The sequence below is a fragment of the Neoarius graeffei genome, chromosome 2, assembly GCF_027579695.1.
Source record: "Neoarius graeffei isolate fNeoGra1 chromosome 2, fNeoGra1.pri, whole genome shotgun sequence".
Lineage (NCBI taxonomy): Eukaryota > Metazoa > Chordata > Actinopteri > Siluriformes > Ariidae > Neoarius > Neoarius graeffei.
This window is the reverse complement of record NC_083570.1, coordinates 114,320,464-114,341,955: the sequence shown is the minus strand read 5'-3', so window position 1 is coordinate 114,341,955 and position 21,492 is coordinate 114,320,464. Positions and strand designations below refer to the sequence as shown.

Below are 21,492 nucleotides of genomic sequence, written 5' to 3'. Positions count from 1 at the left end.
CTATGGACATAGCCTGGCCTATTCTCAGCCATTACAAAATCTGTTGTCTGACCATAATTTAACTGATCTGTATACCACTATGCTATTAGATTACAAAATGCCTGTTTGTTTTATTTCATGTGAGATGTTGATAAATATGTGAGCTTCAACAAAATGATAAGAGCACCTCTCTGAGTGTCACGTTTACGTAAAAAAAAGGTGTGCGTGCACGAGCATGGTCGCGCGCAAAAGTGTCCCGGTTTCAGACTAGGGAAGTCTGGTCACCCTAAGCAAAACAGGCTCAAACCATGATACGACCACCACCATGTTTCACAGATGGGATAAGATTCTTATGCAAAGTGCAACATATGTGGTTTTGGTAGTGTGTAAATGTGTATGTGTGGGGGTGTGGTTTTTTTTTTTTTTTTTGTCGTGTGTAAATGTGTTTTTTGATTTTATGTGTTTCCATGTTAGACTCTCGTTTGCCCAAGATGAATTTCTCCACTCTGTAGACAATAAAGGCTCATCTCATCTCACCTTATCTTATGCTGGAATGCAGTGTTTTCCTTTCTCCAAACATAACGCTTCTCATCTAAACCAAAAAGTTCTATTTTGGTCTCATCTGTCCACAAAACATTTTTCCAATAGACCCCTTCACAGTAAACGTCATTCATACGAAAGCGGAAATTGCGCGCGCAGCCTGGACCCAAAAAAGACTCAGAAATGCCTAGTTGTTGTGTTGTCGGGTGTCAGAATCATAGCAGCGATGGGGTTAAAATGTACAGAATTCCAGCAGGATCTCACCCATTCCAAAAAAATCGCCGATGTCTATGACTACAAGCCATCAAACGTGTAGACTGGGATGAAAGCATTATCAAAAATGCGCGGGTTTGCAGCGCCCACTTCATCACAGGTAAGATCAGGCTATTTATTAAATCTTTCTTTTTTATTCTTTCTAGTCTTCGTTTATTGATGTAGAAAAATACTTTGGTAACGTTTGTCTGATTAGCTGGGTCATAGTTACACAATGTAATGAATATTGTTAGCATGTTAACTTAGCTTTGCATGCAATTTTGTTTGTAGGAGAGGTCTCGCTTGACTCAAACAGTCCAGATTTTGTGCCATCATTATTTGTGTATGCTGAAAATCACAATTTTAAAGCAAGGATGGAAAGGTAAAATTGTGTGCCCTCACTCTAAATGCCAACTTACGTTGACTGCTCTAACCTAGCTCCCGCCCCGTTCAGTTTCATTTCTGCTCTCTGCCTCTCGCTTTTTACGCAGCTCTGATTTCTCTTAGCTGCACTCTTTACACTATCATTCCTTTCATGCCATTACCTCCTGCAAATTGCTGTTTAGTGTTGGTATTTGCTGTTGTAGCTAAAGCCACATTGCCATCACATCACTGGCATAATTTGATTAAAACAAAATGAATATGAATGTCCCATTCTTAATCAAGTTGTACATGCCCGCACATAACATAATCATATGCGTCTAAAGACTTGTAGGCACAAAGTTTTTCGTGGGTGTACACTGAAGTCTTGTCAATAAGGTACGAGTATATATCTGGCCATTGTATACCAGGGAACTTACTAACATCGTCCGTCCACTCTTTAATTAAATGCGGATCCGGTAGGCGATGTCCACTTGTTAGAGTTAACTTATTTATGTAGCATTCTCAATCTTGTAACGACAATTGTTTTGCATAATCTGACAGCTCATAATGCCAGTCTATGGGCAGCGCCATTGTTTCTGGGTCCAGGCTGCGCGCGCATCCTGGCAACGGTCGGTTTGTTTACAAACATGCGAAGGGGTCTATAGCCTTCTGGCTTACCTATGTGATCTTTAGCAAACTGCAGACGAGCAGCAATGTTCTTTTTGGAAAACAGTGGCTTTCTCCTTGCAACCCTGCCATGCACACCATTTTTGTTCAGTGTTCTCCTGATGGTGGAATCATGAATATTAACATTAGCCAATGTGAGAGAGGCCTTCAGTTTTGCGCTCGGGTTTCCATTGTTGGGGGGGTTATAGCATCAACTAAGCTGACTTTATGGTAGGACTGTTAATGTTATAGTCATGTTGTCTGTTGTTGCCCAAATAAGGATGGGTTCCCTTTTGAGTTTGGTTCCTCTCGAGGTTTTTTCATGTCGTCTGAGGGAGTTTTTCCTTGCCACCATCGCCACAGGCTTGCTCATTGGGGATAGATTAGGAATAAAATTAGCTCGTATTTTAAGTCGTTCAAATTCTGTAAAGCTGCTTTGCAACAATGTTCATTGTTAAAAGTGCTATCCAAATAAACTTGACTTGACTTGACTAGATGAATTAAAACTTTTCAGATATTCTTAAAGTATCCTAAAAGTTTATGAAATGCTAAATTCCAGTGCCTTTACTTATAATTTATAACTATAAGAATTCTTAAAGTATAACTTTAAGTGATTTTCCATGACTTCTTAAAGATAATGAAATGCTGTGGGTGGTAAAAGAGAGCAACTGGACTTGCCTGAAGATTCTTGAAGACGTTTCACCTCTCATCCGAAAGGCTTCTTCAGTTCTGTCTGACTGGTAGGGAGTATCAGGTATTTATCCTCTCATGGATGAAAAGCTCATCTAAGGTGTCGTTGAGTCATCCTGTTGGTGTGGGTCACTGGGGGCTGAATATGAATGGCCTTGAGAGTCGTTAGGGTGATCAATGGATTGCCCATTAAGGTGATCAATGGAATGCTGATTCTCTCTGTCCTCCTGTGAGCCACTGAAAACAGCTGGGTTTTGGTGTGCATTCAGTTGTCTGGGAAGTGTGCCAAGGACTGCATTGTAGGTGGCTGATAAATTATGTCTTAGACCCCCACCTCTGTTCAGTGATGGCCATTCCAGGTTAACAAAAATGGCTTCTTTAACTCCTCGCTCATACCAACGATCCTCTCTGGCTAAAATACGTACGTTGCAATCCTGAAATGAGTGTCCTTTGTTGTTAAGATGAAGGTAGACAGCAGAGTCCTGGCCTGAGGAATTGGCTCTCCTGTGTTGAGCCATACGCCTGTGAAGCGGTTGTTTGGTTTCACCAATATGAGTCCGTGCATTGCTCACTGCACTGAATTGCATACACCACGTTGTCCTGTTTGTGTCTGGGTATTCTGTCCTTAGGGTGGACCAGTTTCTGCTTCAGGGTGTTACTGGGTCTGAAACGTACTGGAATGTTGTGTTTGTAGAAGATCCTCCTGAGTTTCTCAGATAGACCAGAAATGTAGGGAATGACAATGTTCTTGCATTTGTTCCTGTTATCCTCCTTGTCCGTTATGTTCCTTTTTCTGCTCTTGAAGAAAGACCAGTTGGGATACCCACAGTTCTGAAGTGCTTTCCTGATGTGATTCTGCTCCTTCTCTTTTCCCTCTACCGTTGTAGGGATGTTCTGAGCCCTGTGTTGCAAGGTCCTAATGACCCCCAATTTGTGTTCCAGTGGGTGGTGAGAGTCGAAGAGTAGGTACTGGTCCGTGTGTGTGGGTTTCCGGTAGACCTCGATGCTAAGGCTTCTGTCTTGTCTAGTGTGTATATCACAATCCAAGAAGGCTAGATTATTCCCACTTACGTCCTCCCGAGTGAAATTGATGGTGATATCCACTGCATTGATGTGTTTAGAGAAGGCTTCCACTTCATGGGCTTTGATTTTAACCCAGGTGTCATCCACATATCTGAACCAGTGGCTGGGAGCAACTCCTGAAAAAGTGGTCAAAGCTTTATGTTCCACTTCCTCCATGTAAAGATTGGCCACAATAGGGGACACTGGTGAGCCCATGGCACATCCATGCTTCTGTCTGTAGAAACTTTCATTAAACTGGAAATAAGTGGTAGTCAGGCAGAGGTCAAGCAGGGTGCAAATCTGGTCCGTGGTGAGGTTCGTTCTATCCAGTAAGGTGTTGTCTTGAAGGAGTCGTTTTCTAACAGATTCAACTGCTTCTGTGGTGGGAATGCAGGTGAAAAGAGAAGTGACATCATAAGAAACCATGGTTTCATCTAAGTCTAGTTTGAAGTCTGCAACTTTAGTAGCAAAATCTTGGGAGTTTTTGACGTGATGTAGCGTATTCCCAACAAGAGGAGCCAGGATGGTGGCTAGGTGTTTGGCAATGTTATAGGTGACAGAGTTTATACTGCTGATGATAGGTCTGAGTGGAGCTCCTTCCTTGTGAATCTTGGGGAGTCCGTATATGAGAGGAATGGCTTCCCCAGGGTACAATCTGTAGTACAGAGATCGGTTGATGGCTTGGTCCTTTTCTAGTTGTTGCAGGCAGCTAACAACTTTCTTTTTGTAACAACTGGTCGGGTCCCGCCTTAATGTTTCATAGGTGGTTGTGTCGCTGAGGAGACTGGTCATCTTTGAGTGGTAGTCCACTGTGTTTAGCACCACTGTGCATCTCCCTTTGTCAGCAGGAAGGATGGTGATGTGCCGGTCTCTTTGAAGCAATGTAAGAGCCCTCCTTTCTTGGCTGGTGAGGTTGGAGGGGGGTGCTTTTGCACCAGACAGAGCAGCTGATACCTTCAGTCTAAGTTGTTCTGCCTCTGTGTTGGTCAGATTGTTGTTTCTGATGGCTGACTCTGTGGCTGTGATGAGATCTACCACTGGTATCCGCTCTGGTGAAACTGCAAAGTTAAGTCCCTTGGATAAAACCTCTTTCTCTGGTTGGGTGAGTACCCTGTCAGATAAGTTCTTCACCCATTTGTCTTCTATGTCTGGTTGTGTAGCCTGGTCAGATTTCTTCCTCCAAGTCAGCACTTCTGTCTTCCTGGAGGAGGTGGTTTTAGACAGCAATGTTTGGAATTTGCATATCTGTCATTCCTTGCCTTTGGTATGTTGTGAAATCTGTGCCTTCTCTGCGAAATCAGAGACTCGTTCCAAAACTTCACTGGGAAGAAGTACTGCCAACTCTTCAAACATGCTCTTCAAATGAAATGCTATTAAAAATAACATTTTGGATGTCACTTACAGTTACTAAATTTAACATTTAAATGTACTTAATGTCACCACTACTTTTAAGAATACCACTAAAGGGTCTTAAAGTTACATGACAGGCATTTAACATGCTCTTACCCAGAGCAGCCCGGGGAGCAGCCCGGGGAGCAGCCCGGGGAGCAGCCCGGGGAGCAGCCCGGGGAGCAGCCCGGGGAGCAGCCCGGGGGGCAGCCCGGGGGGCAGCCCGGGGGGCAGCCCGGGGGTTAGGTGCCTTGCTCAAGAGCACTACAGCCATTTCTGCTGGTCCAGGGAATCAAACTATCAACCTTTTGGTCCCAAAGCTGTTTCTCTAACCATTAGGCCATGGCTTCCCCTTGTTACAAGTATCTTGAATTTAATGTCATATTTTCAGTATCGGGGTGGCACAGTGGTGTAATGGTTAGCACTGTCACCTCACAGCAAGAAGGTCCGGGTTCGAGCTGCGGGGCCGGCGAGGGCCTTTCTGTGTGGAGTTTGCATGTTCTCCCTGTGTCTGCGTGGGTTTCCTCTGGGTGCTCCGGTTTCCCCCACAGTCCAAAGACATGCAGGTTAAGTTAACTGGTGACTCTAAATTGACCGTAGGTGTGAATGTGAGTGTGAATGGTTGTCTGTGTCTATGTGTCAGCCCTGTGATGACCTGGCAACTTGTCCAGGATGTACCCCGCCTTTCGCCTGTAGTCAGCTGGGATAGGCTCCAGCTTGCCTGCGACCCTGTAGAACAGGATAAAGTGGCTCGAGATAATGAGATGAGATGAGATTTTCAGTATCTGGGCATTCACATCATGCAAGAACTGTCATGGTCTTACATCCCAGATAGCAGAGGGACGTTGAGCTGGCGGAGGACCATATGGCGGCCGTTCCAACGGCAGGACAGCATGTCTCCCCTTCTCCCCTCCCCTCTCTTTCTCTCTGTCCTTCTGTTCCTCTCCCTCACCCCATTCCCCCACCGCAGAGGCGGGGGCCGGCTCCACCCCAGCCGGCTCCCCGCACCCGCGGTGTCCTATCTTCTCCTACTTCCATGTCTGTGTCTTCCCCCCCCTCAGGTGAGTGATATCCGGAACACTGGTGCAGAGAGAGAGCCCGGGCTGGTGTCCTGGCGCTGCGGGGAGCCGGGGCACCTCCAGCATCAGTGCTCGGCGATGGAGGCGGGCGCGGTGGTCCGGATCCCCGACGCGCCAGGAGCTGCCCTCGATCGGGCCGGAGAGTATCGCATACCGGTGAGTATCCAAGGGGATACGTACAGTGGCGGTTCTAGACCAAAATTACTAGGGGGGCCGAGGTGGGGCCAGTGTTTTTTCAGGGGGGCACATATGAGCAAAACATGGCAATATTTAGGCGTTCAAAATGTTTTGTTTAGTTTATTTAAAACCAAAACAAAATACATTGAGCATAAATACAATGAGATAAACATTCTGTCTCAATAGCCTAAACATAAAATAAATTGTGCTCAGTAAATCTTAAAACCATGTTTCTCTTTTTTGTAAAATAAGATTTCTATTTTTGCATACAATGAACCTTTTCTTCAGACGTGGCTGCACTGGAGTGTCGTCCAAGCACTTGCTGATATCTGGAGAAAGATGAATACAGTAAATATGGGAGTGCGACTGAGAACAACATTTATTTATCATTATTCATTTATTAATTTATTATTATATCTATTATTTGTATTTTATATTTATTAATTATTATTCAGACTTCACACTTTCAGGGTAGGCTATATGAATTGTAGGTCGACACTGCTCACACACATACATTTGTTCAACATCACAAACCTGATGGTGCTGTACTTGATATGCATGGTGAATCTGGTTGTCCCAATGACTTGTTGGGTTGTCCCACATTCTGTCCCTCAATCTGATCCTGAATGTCTTCATCCTCACTCTCAGATTGCCTTTCAGATGCCTCACTTTCCACCTCTCCAACCACCACCTCTGGCTCTCTCTCCACCTCTGGCTCTCTCTCCTCTTTCATAATCTTCATCTTCCTTACTCTCTCTATGTTGCTTTTTGCCAACAGGGGCAAAAAAGGACATAATGTCCTTCTTGCTCCTTTCCATGATGATAGCCTACAGTAGGTCTATACTAAAAAGTAAACGGAGAGGAATGTAGCCTCTACATATCAAAAGGCCATTAAAGTTTTACAAGAAGGTTAAACACTGTCGGTTATTTTACCCATTTCCCAAAAATATTAAGTTAGGCTACTTATTGCTGTGCAACGCACTTTTAAGAAAGCGCAATAAAACGGATTTATTATTGTAGTGAACAACAACAGTAAAACACGGATATGTGCAAACACTGACGTTACGAAATTGAATAATTTTCCTTACCTTCGCCCCCTTTGCAGTAGCCTAGTCCTTGCAGGGCTGCAGCTGTTATCTCTCACGTCCGAAGTTTACAATTCGCGCTGCTGCGGGTCTTTCTGCTGCAGGTAACAGTGTGCGCGTAGCGCTTTAAGGAGTCCGTGTAGAACACTCCGTCATGTCAGTTCCGATCTTTGAGCCAGCGCATGTCAAAATTAATAAATCTTGTTACCTGTTCAGCACAGGGGCCACAACAGGGGCCAGGAGCAATTTTACAGGGGCACTGGCCCCCCCGGCCCCCGTTTAAAACCGCCTATGGATACGTATCAGGCTTTGGTGGATTCTGGCTGTAATCAGACCTCAATCCACCAAAGCCTGGTGCAAGACGAGGCATTGGGGGGAGCACAATTGGTGAAGGTGTTGTGTGTGCACAGGGATGTTCACAGCTACCCTTTAGTGTCAGTTCACATTCTGTTTCGAGGGGAGAAATTTATAGTAAAGGCGGCGGTTAATCCTCGCCTCACCCACTCTATAATTTTGGGGACTGATTGGCCGGGATTTCCGGATTTAATGACTCATTTAGTAAAGAGTGGGTCCTGCAGCAGTTTAATAAGGGAAGGTCCCGGTGTGGCATTGGTGGGAGCAGCTGTCACAGAGCCGTCTACGTCAGCTCTGCATCAGAGTGAGGAGCCGCTGGCCCCTCCTCTCTCTCTCGGGGAATCCCTCACAGATTTCCCGTTGGAGCAATCGCGAGACGAGACTCTGTGGCATGCGTTTGACCAAGTGAGAGTAATCGATGGTCAAATGCTCCAGCCAAGCGCCGCCCCGTCCTTCCCCTACTTCGCAATTATGAAGGATAGATTATACCGAGTGACCCAGGACACTCAGACTAAAGAGCGAGTCACACAGCTTTTGATTCCGAGGAGCCACCGGGAATTGATATTCCAGGCAGCTCACTTTAATCCCATGGCGGGACACTTGGGGCAGGATAAAACACTAGCCCGAATAATGGCCCGATTCTATTGGCCGGGGATTCGCGGCGATGTCCATAGGTGGTGTATGGCGTGCCGCGAATGCCAGTCAGTAAATCCAGCGACTGTTCCAAAAGCGCCTTTGCGCCCTTTACCATTAATCAAGACCCCGTTCGAAAGAATTGGGATGGATATCGTCGGGCCATTAGATCGGTCAGCACGAGGGTACCGCTTTATATTAGTTCTAGTGGACTATGCAATGTGATACCCGAAAGCAGTGCCTCTTCGCAATATCTCAGCATGCAGTATTGTGGAGGCGCTCTTCCGCGTCATCTCCCAAGTTTTGAATCCCAAAAGAGATTCTGACTGATCAAGGCACCGCGTTTATGTCACGAACACTAAAGGAACTGTATAAGTTGTTGGGTATTAAGCCGATCCGCACCAGCGTTTATGACCCACAAACGGACGGTTTAGTTGAACGGTTCAATCGCACCCTCAAAAATATAATTAAAAAATTCATAAGTGAGGACGCACGTAATTGGGATAAGTGGCTCAAACCCTTGTTGTTTTCAGTGTGAGAGGTCCCACAAGCCTCCACGGGGTTCTCCCCATTTGAATTGTTATACGGGCGTAAGCTGCGCGGCATTCTAGATGTGCTGCGGGAAAATTGGGAGGAGGGACCTTCACAAAGTAAAAATGAAATCCAGTACGTTATGGATCTGCACGCAAAACTCCACACACTCACCCACCTAACCCAGGAGAATTTGCGGCAGGCCCAAGAACGACAAACCCGCCTGTACAACAAGGGTACGCGCCTCAGGGAGTTCGCACCAGGAGATAAAGTACTCGTACTGTTGCCGACATCGAGCTCTAAATTAATCGCCAGGTGGCAAGGACCCTTTGAGGTCACACGGCGAGTCGGGGATGTCAACTATGAGGTGAGGCGAATGGACAGGGGTGGGGCATTACAGGTATACCACCTCAATCTGTTAAAACGTTGGAGCAAGGAGGTCCCCGTGGCGCTGGTGTCGGTGGTTCCTGAGAAGGCGGAGCTGGGGCCGGAGGTTCAAAAGGGAAAATTGGCATCACCCACCGCTCCGGTCCCCTGTGGAGCCCACCTCTCACCGACCCAGCTCACCCAGGTTGCCGGTTGCAAACAGAATTTCCAGACTAATCAAAAAAGAAAAGCAGACTAAGTGAGGACGAGTTAGAAAAACGGGTTCATTTCTCCTATGTTTATGTTTACACATTTTGTTCAGACTGCTTTACACCCCAATCCAGTGGGTGGCGATAATGCCCCCATTAGACCCCTTTCACTGACGTCACCCGAAACCGGAAGTAAACAAACCCTGCGCCACATTGGAAGACCAACAAACTCGTGATTGGGGGAAATAACGGCAGCGCGCGGTATGTGAACCCACGAGGCACTTGGTTCATCAAAAACCTACAATGGTAAACTTTTGTGCTGTGTTAGGGTTCTAACAAAGCTGATGGGAAAGGTGAAAAGAAGTCTTTCTACAGAATACCAGCTGTGATTGAGACACAAGCAAACCAAGGAGCTTTCTGCCGGGAGACAGAGAGAGGATTTAGCTGCTTTATGCAGAGCGGATCTGAATACTTCAAGTGTATTTTGTTACTGGTAAGTCACTAGGCTAGAGTGTTGTAGAACATTTTTTTAAATGTTTACTGAATAAAAACATCCTTAATTTTATCAAATATTCTCTACTCTATATTTCATTTCTTTCTTTTGTTTTAATTTTCCTCCCTCCATCCCTCTTTGGATTTTAAATATAGTTTTTCCCCATGTCCAAATAATGAGGTAGGGTGGCATTTAGAAACCCATAGCCTACTGCTGACTTTCTTTATCAATGCTGCATCAAATTAATTTTGGTTATGTTTTTCTGTTTCCATGTACAGGTGTCTGCGCCGCAGGAGGAATAGGCCACAATTATAAATTATAAATAAATCATAAAATATTTCTAAGAACTTGTTCAAGTGTGTTCTGTTCCTTATAAATGTTAAAAGTTATGCCTCATTAGATAGCTTGACAAACATTAGGAGAGGTGCATTGTTGCATGCATTTTTATATCCTGTTGTACATAAAACAGGACGTAGCCTACGCACATTGATATAAATTAAGTTTCACTTTCATGGTTGAAGTATGCATGTGTGTGTTCATCCTAGGCAAGAGCCCCGATGCTTTATTGTTAGCTAGTTTAATTTAGCCTGTTTTGCTTAATTTGTAGCCTTCCTGTTGTACATAAAACAGGAAGTAAAGTTGGATGAATCATCGCCGAAAATTAAACTATAAATCGACCGAAATCCGTAGTTGAATAAAGGGTGAAAGGGGGTCTATTCTCTGTCGGGCACCATCCACTTTTCAACGTCGTTTCAACGGAAACTCGTATGAGCAAAGCGGTGTTGAATCAACGCCGGTGATCCACGATGATTCGACGGCGTATGGTCGAAGAACATGCCGATGATTCCCCGTCGAATCAACGCCCTTTTGCTATCTGGGATACCAATGTCCTGGTTAAGAAGACCCACCAGAGTCTGTTCCACCGAAGATGTCTCAGAGACTTCCGTCTTCCACCAAGGGTGCTGAAGAACATTTACTCCTGCACCACTGAGAAAATACTGATGTGCAATATATACTTAGACATATTCTATTTATGTTGTGCAGTGTATATTGTGTATATTGCAGAGCTATTTAACAGTTATTCCACAAAATTGACTCGTACATGAGCTGACGAGGGGTGTAGCAACAAGGTGTCTATAAGCCATGTGTGATGAGACTGAGTGGAATAACTGTTTTATTCTATCCACATTCACTATATTTTGAAAAAAACAGAACATTGTTTTTTTTTTCACAAATTCGATTAAATAAAAACCAGAGGTGGACAAAGTACCTACAGTAACTTCATTACTTAAGACGAAGTACAGATTCCACTGGTCAAATGTTACTCCAATACAAGTGAAAGTTGTTGTGGCAGCGGGGGCGTGGTCAAGCGCCGGTCTGTGACAGGAGGGCGGAGTTGGGGAAGGTAAGTGGCAGAATCGCTACACCTGAGTGTAATTAACCTGTGTTTTGTGTGTGTTCTCCCCAGTAAACCGTGCCCTATTTAAGGAGGGAGAGTGAAAGCGGAGGGGAGTTGTTGCCGAGAGGAGACTGCAGTGTGTGTGTGAGCGAGTCAGTCTCTGAGTGTTGGTTGTGAGTGTTAGACTGAAAAGTTTGGCAATAAAAGCCTATACTGCATCCTGATCTTTGTCCTGCCGTCTTCTGTGCTCCACCCACACGTTGTACCCGCTACAGTTGTACAGTCAATTTTTTAATGAAGGTACAGTACTGAAGTATTTGTTTTTAAAAATACTTAGTGCCTTGCAAAAGTATTCATACCCCTTGAACTTTTTCAAATTTTCCACCTTACAACCACGAACTTAAAAGTTTTTTATTGAGATTTTATGTGATAGACCAACACAGAGTAGCACATAATTGTGAAGTGAAACAAAAATGATAAATGGTCTTCAAAATTTTAAACAAATAAAAATCTGAAAAATGTGTTGTGCATTAGAATTCAGCCCACCTGCGTCAATACTTTGTAGAGCCACCTTTTGCTGCAATTACAGCTGCAAGTCTTTTGTGGTATGTCTCTACCAGCTTTGCACATCTAGACACTGAAATTTTTGCCCATTCTTCTTTGCAAAATAGCTCAAGCTCAGCCAGATTGGATGGAGAGCGTCTGTGAACAGCAATTGTCAAGTCTTGCCACAGATGCTCAATGGGATTTAGGTCTGGACTTTGACTGGGCCATTCTAACACATGAATATTCTTTGATCTAAACCATTCCATTGTAGCTCTGGCTGTATGTTTAGGGTCATTGTCTTGCTGGAAGGTGAATCTCCTTCCCAGTCTCAAGTCTTTTGTAGCCTCCAACAGGTTTTCTTCCAGGATTGCCCTGTATTTAGCTCCATCCGTCTTCCCATCAACTCTGACCAGCTTCCCTGTCCCTGCTGAAGAAAAGCATCCCCATAGCATGATGCTGCCACCACCATGTTTCACAGTGGGGATGGTGTGTGCAGGGTGATGAGCAGTGTTAGTTTTCTGCCACGCACAGCGCTTTGCATTTAGGCCAAAAAGTTCAACTTTGGTCTCATCTGAGCAAAGCACCTTCTTCCACATGTTTGCTGTGTCCCCAACATGGCTTCTTATGCCTGTCTTTCAACAATGGCTTTCTTTTTGCCACTCTTCCAAAAAGGCCAGATTTGTGGAGTGTATGACTTATAGTTGTCCTGTGCACAGATTCTCCCACCTGAGCTGTGTATTTCTGCAGCTCCTCCAGAGTGATCATGGGTCTCTTGGCTGCTTCTCTGACCAGTGCTCTCCTTGCTCGCTCTGTCAGTTTAGGTGGACGGCCATGTCTTGGTAGGTTTGCAGTTGTGCCATACTTTTTCCATTTTTGAATGATGAACAGTGCTTCTTGAGATGTTCAGAGCTTGGGATATTTTTTTATAGCCTAACCCTGCTTTAAACTTCTCCAGAACTTTATCTCTGACATATCTGGTGAGTTCTTTGGTCTTCATGATGCTGTTTGTTCTTCAGTGTTCTCTAACAAAGCACTGAGGCCTTCACAGAACAAGTGTATGCTGAGAGTAAATTGCACACAGTAGGACTCTATTAACTAATTAGATGACTCCTGAAGGCAATTGATTGCACTGGATTGTATTTAGAGGTATCAGAGGACAGGGGGCTGAATACTAATGCACACCACATTTTTCAGATTTTTATTTGTTTAAAATTTTGAAGACCATTTATCATTTTTGTTTCACTTCACAATTATGTGCTACTCTGTGTTGGTCTATCACATAAAATCTCAATAAAAAACTTTTAAGTTTGTGGTTGTAAGGTGGAAAAATGTGAAAAAGTTCAAGGGGTATGAATACTTTTTCAAGGCACTGTACGTATTAAAAGTACATTTCCGTCAATACATTGTTGTATTATTGACACAACACTTACAAAACCAAATGCCTCTGAAACAATTGACTGGAGTTTCTGACTAACTCATAGAACCTGTAGAATAAACACCTGTTAGAATGTTACAAAAGGAAACACAACTGAACTGAAAAGAATCATTGTCATTTTCATTTTCTTTTTTTTTTATTGTAACACTCCTCCCCATGATGGTGTAGTGGCTAGCGCTGTCACCTCACAAGAAGTTTCAAGAAGTTCCGGGTTCGAGCCCCATGGCAGGCGAGGGCCTTTCTGTGCGGAGTTTGCATGTTCTCCCTGTGTCCGTGTGGGTTTCCTCCAGGTGCTCCAGTTTCCCCCACAGTCCAGAGACATGCAGGTGAGGTTAACTGATGACTCTAAATTGACCATAGGTGTGAATGTGAATGGTTGTCTGTGTCTATGTGTTGGCTCTGTGATGACCTGGCGACTTGTCCAGGGTGTACACCACCTTTCGCCCATAGTCAGCTGGGATAGGCTCCAGCTTGCCTGCAACCCTGCAGAACACGATAAAGCGGCTAGAGATAATGAGATGATGAGACTTCTCCCCATCCCCACAAAGCAGCATGGCAGTGTTCTGACCCAGCTCTGGCAGTGTGTGCACACAAGTAAGTGTATGTTTATCAGGAGGACAGTGGAATAGCTGTAAATGCAGCTTGCTCAGAAAATAAAAATGACAATCCAACCTGATTAAAACCTTGAGCTTAATAACTGCCCAACATCAACACTGCTTTTAGCAAGGCAAAAAAAAAAAAGTGCATGCAAGACCGTCATCTGACATCAAGACAAAAAATTCCAGCAATTTGTTGTGACTGACTAGTACAATACTGTCCATCTCACAGGTCTCATGTGCGCAAGTGTATGTATTCATGCACATATGAATCTGCCTGTGGAATCATGGTGGTTTAATGTTAAGCTAGCTAATCAGTGAAGCTCCATCTGACATGCTAGCAAAATCTTTTCAAACTCGAAATCATAGTGTAGCTAACTTTACTAGAAAAGAAAGATTTCTACATTTTGTTTATTTGGCAATATTATGCTAAAACTTTCTGAAAGCACTTCAGATAAGTTAACGTTATTCATGTTAGCATAACTCCATTTTTACATGCTAACTAACAGTGTCCAATTAACTAGCTATGTGTTATCATTAGCCGTGGACAAGTCTATGGCAACTTGGTGGGCAAATCCATAGAAATTAATTTAACTAACCAGACTGCATAGCTATTGCAATGTATTGCTAGCTCTAAAAGAACAGACAACTTCATTACAAGCTTTCTCTTGGAATAAAATGTTTACATCCCTCAATATTCTTCTGTAGGTCGGATGGCAAGTTTTTGTAGGCTGTGATGTGGTTCATTTTAGGCAAACAAAGCAAACATTTAAAATGAAACAACTCTTTATTCCTTTCAGAAAACTGAAACATGGGTTCGTGCTATGGAACCGTGGGTGTGTGCATTCCCCAGAAGGACCACCTCCTTCCATTCTGCCATCAACTGATCGTGTTAAATAATGCTGCAAAGAAATCATTGATCTTGATTTTATACAGTCTATGGACATGATGTGACTCTAGTGATTACTGATAGGCTGTCTCAGTGTCACCTGTGAAAAACTAATCACGTTTTCGAAAAGAAAAGAAAAAAAATATCAACTTTCAAAGCCACTTCATATTAACAAGTAACGAGGACCTTGATAGAAATGTAATGGAGTAAAAAGTATGATATTTGTCTTTCAAATGTAGTGAAGTTACTCAAAGTGTATTTAAGTACAGTGCTCAAGTAAATGTACTTTGTTACTGTCCACCTCTGGTAAAAACTTTAAACAAAACATCTGACAAAATAATTTCTACTCACATGTAAACAAACCGGCAACATGACAGTAGCAATTTCTGAAAAATGTGTGAATTGTTGAAAAATAAAAAAGATATGTTCTTACCGTCAAATACTTTCATTCAATATTCTGTTGTTTTTTTGTATTTTGGGGGGTTTTGTTTTCTAGTAGAGTTTTAATTTCATCCTTGGTTGATTCAGCAACACATTCCGCCATTTTGTTTTTCACTACTCACTGTCTTTCACGTCCCAACATCTGTTAGCATCATAACCAAATACTTCGGTAACTTCCACATGTGCTTCACCCGAGAAGGCTCTCTAACAAGGTGGCTCCAGCTGGAGGTGGGCATCGCAATGGGCTGTGCGATTTCACCCATACTCTTCGTGGCTGCCTTCGAGCTTATTCTCTGTGGAGCAAGACAGGTGGTTGGAGGCATGAGGCTGCTGTCTGGAAAAAGACTTCCCACCCTGAGAGGGTACATGGACGATGTGACGAGTATTTTACAGACCGCTCCGTGTACAGCAAGGGTCCTCAAATGCCTGGATGAGCTTACGCAATGGGCAAGAATGAGGATAAAGCCAGCTAAGTACCGGAGCCTGTCAATCAGGAGAGGAGTAAGGTCTGATGGGACGGTGTTCAGGGCAGGGGGGGAGAAGATACCCCTGCTGTCAGAACAGCCTATTAGAAGCCTTGGAAGAGAAAACACTGCTGATCTCTCTGACAGGCAGGTGGGCAAGCTGCTGCAACAACAGCTGGGGCATGGCCTGGCCAGGATTGATAGCAGCCAACTCCCTGGGAAGTTTAAATTGTGGTGCTACCAGTTCACATTATTCCAGCGCGTGATGTGGCCACTTAAAGTCTGTGAAATTCCATACACCACGGTCAGCAGGCTAGACAGCATTGCAAACACCTTCTTAGAAAATGGTTGGGTCTCCTGCGCTGCTTCTCCAATGCAGGACTCTTTGGAAGAAATGCACTTCAGCTTCCACTGAAGTCAGTGTGTCTGGGGTACAAACAGGAAAAGGCCTGCCTGGTGTTTGAAATCAAGGAGTCCAGGGACCATGCAGTAAGAGCCGCGGCAGTAGCCGTTAGAATGGGGTGCAAATGGAGGGTCCAATCAGAAGTGAATCAGGCTGGCAGTAGGCTGCAGCACAGAGAGATCACCGGGAGAGTGCAGGAAGGCCGGGCTGGAGTCAGCTTCGGGGAACCAGTAAGATTCTGGTCAAAAGCCTCAAGACAGCAGAGAAAGGCCATGATTGTGGAAGAAGTGGCCCATGTGGAGCAAGAGCAGTACTTCAGCAAAGCTGTGTCCCAGGGCAAGCAAGGGGCATGGACCCAATGGGAGGATATTATCCACAGGGTCGTAACCTGGCAGGACATCTGGCAAGCCCCACAGGCATGGCTCAGCTTCATGGTTAGGGCAACGTACGACACCCTCCCGTGCCCTCAGAACCTCTCCACATGGTTCGGAAGCGAGGACAGATGCCATCTGTGTGAAAGTGACAAAGCAGGCCTTCAACACATCCTGGCATCATGCAGAGTGGCACTGTCACAAGGACGTCTTAGATGGCGGCACAATCAAGTGCTTAGAAAGTTGGCTGAGTACCTGGAGATGAGAAGAACAGCTGCTAATTCCTCAGCAAGCAGCCAAACGACTAGCATCTCCTTCGTACGACCAGGGGAGATCCAGCAAAAGCCACAAGGCAGTCAGGCAAGATCATTGCTAACCCCTGGGAAGGCGTGGGAGATGCGTGTCAACCTGGACAGGCAGCTCACCTTCCCGAGTGAGATTGTGCAATCAATCCTAAGACCAGACATCATGATGTGGTCAACGGCTGTCAAGCGTGTCCTCATCATCGAGTTAACCATGCCGTGGGAAGAGGGAATACCATCTGCACACGAGATCAAGCGGCTCAAGTACACCGAGCTGGCAGCAGAGTGCAAAGAGGCAGGGTGGGCAGCATCCATCTACCCAGTGGAGGTCAGGTGCAGGGGTTTCGTTGCCAGGTCAGCGATCCAGCTTCTCCGCGCTCTAGGAACAACAGGGGCAAGATTGCAGCAAGCAATCAAAGAGCTAGCAGAAGAGGCGGAAAAAGCAAGCTACTGGTTGTGGTTAAGGAGGAAGGACAGTAGATGGAGTCAGACACCCCAGTAGGGTCAGATGCAGGGAGTGGTAGGGAGACGTCCCAAGATGCCACTTGCCCCCCCCACCTGGAGATGTACTGGTTAGGGGGTGAGACATCAGAGAAGGGTGGCACCAGCTGACGACCCTGCATCTGACCCAAAGTGCACTGGAGGAGGTGCGACAGGCAAAATGCCAAGCAGGGAATACCACCTTAACCTGTACATACTACTGTCAGTAAGTGCGTTCAGAGCAACAGCTCAAGATGAACTACAAACATGGATTCCATTAACTACAACTCCCAAGATCCACAGCGCCCTCTGTCACGTGAATTCTAATTGCACCTGTCTTTTATTCCACTAATCACTTGCCCTGCTACCTAGGCCTCCCTTTCACACTTCTAGTGGGGGAGCCTATGTATCTGATTTGGGGTCTCATTGGCTTTGCATGTTAATTATTGGAGACCATTATATATTCATTCTAGGGGGTCTAAGGAATTAAAAAATAAACATGTCTCCATTTTTTCTTGTCACTTTTAGTGACTAGAAAAAGGCGAGATTTGTAAACATATATTTTCTATGGGCGATTCTACAGAATTGGTGCAAATTGCTGTCCCTGAACCAAAAATATAATTTAAAAGACATTTTGTGGAAAGATATTTGATTATGTAAAGATATAAGCAAATAATAATTAAAAGCTATGGTAATATTTGATGTAGCTGCTAACTTATTATGGACATTTTCGTAATTTTTACTATTCTTTTACGAGAGTTAGCCCAAAACGATAAGGTCTGATTTTTTGTATTATATTTGTCTTTAACACATTTTCAGAAGCATCTTTTTTAATACTATTGGCAATTAATTCCATGAATACACATTTATTGGATATTTTTTGTAGAAAGTAACCGAATTAACCAAAACATGTTGAAATTTTTGGTTGGAACGTGATTGTTTCATAGAGACAAAATGACATCTTCTGCCATGTACAGACAAGAGTAAGCTCATGTCTATACTTGAGGACCTGACCAATCAGAGCACTTGTGATGAAAATGATCAACAACAACGGGATGTTACAGCTCATAGTTGCTCATTGCCAACCAAGAAGGTCATTGTAATAGATGGAATGGCAGTTGTGCAGGGAATGGGAAAGACACCATATATCACTACATGTGCCCAATGGGCCAACCACTTCACAGCCACACTGGAAAGCAAGACCAAAGAGTATAATGACATCCATGTAGTGTTTGATCGCTGTGATCTTCCTTCTTCACTAAAGGAGGCCACACGCGAGAGATGCCAAGGTGGCAAGCAACCAACTGCTTACCATGTAGCAGACAGCACACCAGTGGGGAAAGTGTCTGCAAAACAGTTCCTATTGAGTACCAGTACCAAAGATGAACTGACTGTCTACCTTGCGAGGAAAGCTCTTCAACACTTTCAGGGAAAACCAAAAGTCTTGGTTGTTACATTAAGGCAAGATGTTCTGTCAAACTGTATCGATGTGCAGCATCTTTACAGCTCCCAAGAAGAGGCCGACACAAGGATAATACTTCATAGTCTGGATGCTGTTAAAAGAGGGGCAACAAAACTCTATATAGAGTCCCCTGACACCGATATGTTTGTTCTTGCAATTCGACGGTACCATCAGCTATGCAAAGACACCTACTTCATCACTGGTGTGGGTAACAAAAAAACGATTATTTCGCTGGAACCAGTGGTGAATGCTCTTGGTAAAGAAAGAGTTGCAGCCTTGCCAGGCTTCCACGCTCTCTCTGGAGCTGACCAGACAGGCCGATTTGCTGGTAAGGGAAAGCTGACATGTTGGCAAGCATTCAATAGGTGTTCCCCAGAGGTGTGGTCTGCATTTGCTGGTCTTGGAGCAAGATAAGAAATTACTCTTGATATGGAGAAATGCATTGAAGAATTTGTTTGCCAGCTCTACAAGCCTGGCACTACTCTGAGGGACGTCAGTGAGTTCAGGTGGAGGCTATTCACCACACGACAGTTGGAGGCTCAAAAGCTGCCTCCCACATGAGGGGCCTTACATGAAGCCATTGCTCGTGTACATTTTCAGGCAATAGTTTGGGATCAAGACCATGTTGCTAATCCAAATATACCATCCCCACTCAATGGATGGGAGGAAGAGGAAGGCCGACTGGTACCAATTACATCGTGTGTTCCCAATGCCCCAGCCACAATTACACAGCTAGTAAAATGTGGCTGCAAGAAGACCCAATGCATGTCACACTATTCTTGCAGGTCTCAGGGTATCAATTGTTCTGAGATGTGCCTGTGTGGAGCAGATGAAGAGGTTTGTGGAAATGTCAGCCAGGGAGATATGGTAGGAATTGATGATGAGGAGGAGGATGGAGACTGTTCAGTGTGATTGTGCAGTAGACAGCAGCACATAGGAAATTATATGTTTAATTACAAATTGCTTCAGCTGTTCAGTTGTTTTGTTGTTTTTATTATTGTTTGTAATCTGTTTTCCATTGTTGAAATATTACTGGTTGAAATGAATCTATGAGCAAAGCAAAGTGGACAAAAAAGAGATGGAGAGAAAAAAGATGGAGTGAGCTTGAGGAAGAGAGAGAAAGAGACAGAAGGCAATTACAGGCAATATTATTAACGTTAGCATCGGTAAGCAGCAGTATGTAAGCAGGAGGGGTGAGTGAATTGAATCAAAATGGATAATGGCGAGTGAACTGCTATAGCCAGGTAGTGATATTACGGTCGCGGTAGATTGTTCCATTAACATACAGTTTATCGACAGACAGTGTGGCGCGTTTGCCCTCTTGCCTGAGTTGTTTCATTATGGGCAAGAGGGCTCTTCTTCGTTCCTGGATTTCTTTGGGGAATTGATCGTTTAGTCCGAATGATGTGCCTTTCAATTCCTTTCCTTTGCTTTTAACCAGTTCTTTGTGTTTATAATGTTCAAATTTGGCTATTATTGGAGGTGGTTTCTTACTGTCTTTGGAGTTCAGACGGTGGACACGGTGGAAAGTGATCCTGTTAACTGTCTCCGGTGGAATTTTTAGGGATGATTGCATAAAGTCTTGGATTGCTTTCTCTGGGTTGTCGGGAGTGGCTGTTGGTAGTGGTATTCCTGAAAAAATAAGGTTGTCACGCATGCTACGGCACTGTAGGTCTAATACTTGTTCTTTCATGATTTTATTTTCGTTGGTTAGATGGGTTATTTGGGTGGATAGATTGGTGACGTTTCTTTTGAGTTCGCTGTTTTCTAGTACAAGTGTGTCAATCTGTGACTGAGAGAATTCTAGACTTGCTTTTAGGTCTTTAATATCTGCGTGGAGGAGTTCAAGAATTTTAAGTTTGTTGTTGATGGATTCCAGTAGACTGACCTCGATGGATGTGTAGATCGTTGTAGTATTGCTGTCGGTGGTAGCGTGTTGCTCCGTGTCTGAGTCTGTCTCGGTAGACCAGTCGCGTGTTGGACGTTTCTTGGTCGGTTCAGATGTCATGTTGCCCGGAATGAAGAAGTGGCCGTCGGAGAAGGTAGGTAGACAGTTCGGTTCTTGTTGAGATGTTATATCCAGTTTATGCGGAAGGAATTGGATTGAAAGTATTTCTGTAATCCTGTGTTTACAAACAGTATTCAGTGCGCCGCCATGTTGGATCTCACCCGGAGTCTCGCGATAGTTTCAGTACGTCATCACCTCCCTCTCTTTGCTTAATGTTATTTGTTTATATGTGTTAGCTACATGTATGTCTTGTCTATTTATGTCTATTATACATTTAGGCTCAGCCAATACTGTGATTCTTATGTTTATAATGCTAAACAGAAAATGACTTACATTTCATTCATATTTTCTACCTTTCTCCCTCCTCCTCCCCCGTACAACCCAAATACTTTCGGTAATACACACCTACCCCTCTCCCTCCACCTCTCCTCCTTAGCTCATATCAAGGCCTGCACATACACCCTCACACACTCACAGCTTCACCTCTCATCTCACATTTTTATCTTCAAGACCATAACATGGCACCACTTACAATCTTGACTTGGAATATTCGTGGGATTGGGTCTCAGGCAAAGAGGGTCAAAGTCCTAAACCATTTGGAAAAACTACAAGCTGACATATGCCTCCTACAAGAAACTCACCTCTCAGATTTAGATTACACCCGCATCAAATCGACACAATTCAGTCACCTATATTCAGCACATTATAACTCAAAACAGAGGGGAGTTTGTATTTTGATTAATAAAAAAATCTCATTTACTCATAATACCACTATCACAGACACAGAAGGACGTTTTATCATTATAAACATCTCAATTAACAGTGCCC

The 21,492-nt window shown here is 44.2% G+C and overlaps 1 long non-coding RNA gene across 1 annotated transcript; it reads right to left on the bottom strand.

The window, feature by feature from the left end:
- Nucleotides 1-6,289: 6,289 nt before the first annotated feature.
- LOC132874976 (uncharacterized) lies at nucleotides 6,290-7,287 on the bottom strand. The gene is made up of 2 exons (XR_009651737.1): nucleotides 6,732-7,287; nucleotides 6,290-6,526 (listed from the first exon to the last, which is right to left on the bottom strand). It is a non-coding gene; the product is annotated as an uncharacterized LOC132874976 (long non-coding RNA).
- Between the last annotated feature and the right edge of the window lie 14,205 nt (nucleotides 7,288-21,492).